At 29.8% G+C, this 5,907-nt stretch overlaps 1 long non-coding RNA gene across 7 annotated transcripts; it reads left to right on the top strand.

Moving 5' to 3' along the window:
• Positions 1-777: 777 nt before the first annotated feature.
• LOC108328077 (uncharacterized) lies at positions 778-4,530 on the top strand. 7 transcript variants are annotated; one of them, XR_008247316.1, is made up of 5 exons: positions 778-1,157; positions 1,249-1,415; positions 2,313-2,425; positions 2,825-2,894; positions 3,259-3,367. It is a non-coding gene; the product is annotated as an uncharacterized LOC108328077 (long non-coding RNA). The 7 variants fall into 7 exon arrangements; XR_001832082.2 differs by lacking the exon at positions 3,259-3,367 and adding an exon at positions 4,353-4,530 and having other exon boundaries at positions 780-1,213; positions 1,288-1,415; XR_008247317.1 differs by having other exon boundaries at positions 780-1,213; positions 1,288-1,415; positions 3,264-3,367.
• Positions 4,531-5,907: the final 1,377 nt, after the last annotated feature.

The following is a 5,907-nucleotide window of genomic DNA, read 5'->3' as shown; positions in this document are numbered from 1 at the left end:
TAAATAATTTTGAAAACTTCAAAATATTTTTATCTAAATAAGACCTTTTCGTTGCATTTCACTAGCTTTTTATTTTAAAAGAAGTACTCTTCTTCAAATATGACTACATAACACACACAGCTTTGAACGTTCATTTATTTATTTTAGTAATATAATGATGTTTTAAATATAGAAAAGTATCGGAATGAATTAATTTCATGATTACAAAAGTATAAATATACAAAATTGATAACCTAGAAAGAGTAATGGGAAGAAACTCCACCAATTTAGATTTAATAGTTAACCTAAAGGGGAAGTAGATATACAACAATTAGTTAAAGACTAATTATTATAATTTAAAACTAATTATTATAATTGATATTAAATACTTATATTATCAACTTTAATATTTTATTTAAAACCTTTTTATGGTCTATGTAAAAAGGAACTCTGGAAAGATGATATTAAAAAGGATTAAAATATAACAAATATTCATTATGCAAGGTACACGAGTGATGTTTTAAAATAAAACTGATTGTAGTTTATTCTTATAATTAAACGAAATATCTGTTTGATATTTATTCTTATAATTAACAAATAGATTTTGACCTAGTTCACTAACAACTTAGCTCATCCGGTTCAACTTGACTCATCTAGATTGAATCCGTGAGCCGGATTAGCTCGCCAACCCACCTATTTTCTTTTTTATTGAAATCAAATTAATTATTCAAATTTTACTTTTTTATTATTGAAATCAAATTATTTAAATTAATTATTGAAAATGTACCACCTTTACTTCGTGAGATCGTGTCCGGTGGCGGTTCCGACTGGTCCTGAGTTTGATGGATCGTATTGGATGGCAATTGGTGGTGGGTTGGGGTTGCGTGGTGGGAGGCGTGACGAGTTTGGGGGTGGGACGGGTGAAGACGAGGATGCGGCTATGCGCTTTGGGGGCGGAAACGGAGGAATTACCTCCAAATTAGTTTCCTCTCCTGTCTGCACCTTCATTTCCCATCCTTCTCCAAAACCCTAGCTCATCCCTCTCTCCCCGCCTTCATCTTGCGTTCTTCAAACAAGGCACCACACCACATTCTTCAAACAAGGCCTCTTCCATTCGTATTGGTCTTGGTCTTCCGTTGCATTTGTGGGCTGAGCGAGGCTCCAATCGTTCGTCGAAGGTTCTGTGCCTCCAATCGTTTGTCATATCTTATGATATTGTGACACAGTTGTGATTGTAAGATATTCCATTTTCATGGTATTTTGCTGCAGTGGAAATACGTTTATATACATAATATTAGAAATTTGCAGTTCCAGAACTATGGTGAGAAATCCGTGTGGCAGAGGTGTGATCCTAAGATGATCAGTTGGCTAATATGAACACCCACGATGTCGTCAAATTTTCACGTCTTCTCGACAACGAGATTCGCATTCTCAAGGTACAACTTCTCTTTTCTATTTCTATAACCCTAAACCTATTGATTAAGCTATTAGTTTGATGTGTTCGTTTTCGTCTTCTTAGCATTAGGGTTTCTGAGTTTAATTCAAATTTTTTCTTTGGCTGAAGGAAGAGTTGAACAGGACCGATCTGAAATTGGAATCTTATAGATCAAGGATAATTCAAAATTTTCAATGTGTTGAAATTCAATTCAATTGAAATTGAAATTTTAAATTCAATTCAATTTTAAATTCAATTCATCCCGAGGAAGTTATTTATTTTGGTTTGTTTATATTCTCATCCACATTAATTTTGTATAAACTTATTGCTCCCTTGTCTCACCATTTCAGTATGAATCATAGTTGATGCCGAGAATTTTTTCTCTAGTTTGTATAAACTCTCTAGTTTTTTCTGTAATTACTTTCAAGTTTCTGTTTATTCACTTTTCTTTCTTGAAATACATTGAAGAAGTTAAAGCCATTAGAATTTATATGTATATACCTGTCCATCCATTAGAATTTAGTACAAAATCTTTCTAATAATCTATATCTGTTTAGCATCGTCCCTTCATGAAAAGATAATTTAATGACCTTGGTGGGGTTGAGTTTTATATTCTCTTACAAAGACAACATGAAGAAAGAGATGATGGGACTTTTATGGCAAAAAAAACCACGTTTTGGAAAATAAATTCCCTGCTGCAACACTTTTGACCAAAATTGGAAAGTATTCTTCTTCATACAGTTCTTAACAGACCTTAGATACTTAACTTCCAATTAACTTATTTATTCTTCCTTCCTAGCACTGAAAAGCTTTAAAGAAATATTTTATAGAAAAAAGAAGTCTCAAGATCAATATATGGGAAATTTTAATGATATCTAACAACTCTCTTAATTTCTAGGTGACTTTTGATGTGATAAATCAAAAGCAGTGGATTTCAATATTATCCACCATCTAATCCTGATTTCCAAGCTATTGAAGAAGAAAAGCCTCCACTGTTATTGAAGAGCCACGGTAATTCTGGTTCCTGAATAAGAAATTATCACTTTCTATTTGATATTCTTATTTGTTTGTTTGATCAATTAGATGCTGAAAAGGTGGTCTTCCCTTTGCATTCAACCCTTATGTAGCTTAATTTCTAGTGATCTACTTGATAATTTATAATGGACTGCCTTTAAAAATTATTAGTGTATGCTAATACTGCTTGGGTTGTGAGAGCATTGTAATGATAGTGACAATACTCTTGTGAAAGTTGTCGTGTGCATGCAACAGAAACTCCTATAAACATAGAGGTGTTATATACTTGTTTTTCTTCTCTGGTTTATTTATATGTTTGTTTTAATTAATACATGTAATTGTTAACAAGTGTTGCTTTCGAGGAATTATCTGAAGAGAATTGCTTTTGCTTTCCAGGACAAAAAGGGAATTTGTTTCTTTCTTGGAAATGGACTTATTTGTGCTCTCTTCATCTTGTATTTATTGGGTAACAATTACTATTTTACATTTATGTTGAAGTTATTTTTTATTGGGTAACAATTAAGATTTTTCTTCAACAATACTCGTAAAAGTGTCATGGTTTCATATTCTTTTTCAACTAAAATTCTTCAAATCTTTGTTCAAAAGGAGAAGTTTATTTATAAGTTGGAAGAGATAGTGTGTTGCCCTTAATAGCAGAATATATAATTTCTTATATGGAACTTAAATCATAGTGTGTACTGGATTATTATGTAAAAGGACTTGCTGTATGAAGTATTGCTTTATGAATCCTTATTACTCTTATCATCGTGTAAATCTATAATGCACTGTGTTGCCACAAATTCATTCATTATTTGGATTTTGGATTGCAGAGTAGGCCGGATTGGATTGACTACCCTTTCCTTGTAGAATAGGCTATTTGAAAGTTTCTGCTTATTGGTGTCTTCTATGTTTGACTTATTCTTTATTTGATTTGTTTCACTTTTGTTTTCTTTTTTATTTCTTCTACTTTTAGTGCTAGAAATTTAGCATAGCTGGAATAGTGATAATACTTTTGTAGAATCAGTAAAATCTGTCTTTGCATTATTATTAAAGCCTCACTGTTATGCAATTTATATTGACTTAGCAACACATATATCAGTTTTGTTGAAGCAACAATTTTGTGGCAGATGACCATTTACATTATCAATTTTAAGTTTAAATTATATATATTATCTTATATATATATATATATATATCTGGACCAGTGGCGAAAGTAGAACCACAGAGATCAACGTGTCTTTTTTCTTTTTCAAGGGTGACAATATAATACTTTTTTATGCATAAACTTTAAGGAATTAAAAACTTTGAGGATGATATTACCCTTCAACTAACATAGCTATTACGCAACACCTTCTTACTTCCTTTCCCTTATCTTAATTATGCACGTTGTACAATTCTTCTGTTAGATGATATTAATTATAGTCTCATTGAAGACACCTCAAATTTTTAGTTCCACATGAAAAACCAATATCAAATCTTTATCAGTAAAGTGTTTACCAGCAACTCTGAAACATGCTCCAGATTCAGAATATTACTTTGCTCACACATCATTCATGTGTAGTTGGTAGTGCAAAAAGAGATGTGGTGTGAAAGGTAGCTTTTCTTCATACTTGTGTGTTGTCCTATATAATTTGCACTTAATTATTTAATTTATAATAAACACCAACTAGTATAAACTTGGCAGTCTAGAAACCTGGCAACTTGCGTATTTGATCAGTTAATAACTTAAACTATTCGACCTGTGCTGCAGTACAATTGAAATATGTATTGATTATGGTAGGATCTATTTGGAAAATTATGACAGGTTCCATGCCATGTGGACATCGGTCAATTAGTTTACTTTTTTATAATAATTACTAAATTCAATTGGTACGATTCTTTTTATTAAATATATTATTAACTGACTATTATGTTAATATTGTAGGGATATGATCAAGCGAACATACCAAATAATGAAAGTAATGAAGATCAAAATTAGACATTATTTCCTTTTTAGTAATGTAATGAACATCTCAGTCATATTTTTGTATTTTAATATAGTATTGAATATCTTTCTTTTTAATATATGAACAATTAGTCGTATGAGCATATTAATATGTTGAATAATGTATATTTTATATATAATATTCAGTTTTTGTTCATATTATTTCATTGTATGTTTGGTTAATAAAACTAATTTTATATAATCTCATTTTATTACAATAAAAAACTAAAAAGAAAAATTGTACATGTTTTTGGCGGTTTTGGCCCGGTTAACTTTTGTGGTTCTTCTAGCCCTGATAAGTAATTATCGGTGGTTTTTTGAAAAATCTCTAGTATTAGCGGGAGTTTTCTCAAAACCGCCGGTATTAGTGGGGATTATGAGAAAACTGCCGGGATTAGCGGGGGCCTTTGGAAAACCGCCGGGATTAGCGGGGTTTTACGAAAATCGTTGGTATTAGCGGGGGTTTTTAGAAAACCGTCAGTAATTAATTCGCGACGCAGCTTTTTCTTGGGATTTTTGTAACCGCGGGTAACATACTTTTCAGGGGTTAAAATCGTCAGAAATGACAAAAATAACCCCGGATAAAAATCTAAACTTTTGTACTGAGTGTTCTGAAAATATATTAATTTTGATATTTTAAAATATATTAAATTTTTTTATTGCATTAAACTCTATATTTTAAAAGTACAACAAATGAATAACACTAAAATCCCAACTAATAATAAAAATTCCGGACCAATTGGTTCGTGTATTATTTTAATTTGGAACAAACTATTTCAACATTACAGGAAATGTTTAAATTCTAAGGAATAATAAATAAATAAATTCTAAGAAATTAAAAAAATAAGAGAAAAGTCAGCCCCGTATACTAACAATACATATGTCTTCATCAATTAGTTATTTATTGTATATATATAATAACAAATCTAAAATTAAAAACTAATCCCAAAACCAATTTAACTACATTTATAATTTATAAATAACTTAATCATATGTTTAATAAAAATAACAAAATATATTATTTATCTAGTTTATTGGGAAAGCATGCAGTTGAGAAAAAAATAATATAGAGACAAAATTTATAACTATTTAAATAATATAGGCATTACATTGACTTTAATTCAGTTAAAAAAATATAGAAACCAACTTGATTGAAAAAAAGTTATAAAAACTAAATTCATTATTAAACATTTTATTAGAATGTATAGGGTTACTTTCTAGGTTGTGTTAAATGAGACTTAATCATCAAAATAAATTAAATTCTAAACGATAGGGACCAAATAATAATGATCTAAATAATATTTTAAAATAGTGTAATATGAAATTTCTATAATCACAAATCTAAGACATTTTATATAAGTAAAAATAACTCATTATGATGCGTATTCTGACATCATAATTACATATAACATAGAAAATACATTTTTTCTTTGACACGAAAACTTGTTATAGTAAATTTGACTTATTATATTAGGTTGTAGTGCACTTGTTACAA

Source organism: Vigna angularis, chromosome 2 (assembly GCF_016808095.1).
Source record: "Vigna angularis cultivar LongXiaoDou No.4 chromosome 2, ASM1680809v1, whole genome shotgun sequence".
Taxonomy (NCBI): Eukaryota; Viridiplantae; Streptophyta; class Magnoliopsida; order Fabales; family Fabaceae; genus Vigna; species Vigna angularis.
Note: the sequence above shows the minus strand (reverse complement) of the source record. Positions and strands in the feature narration are given on the sequence as shown.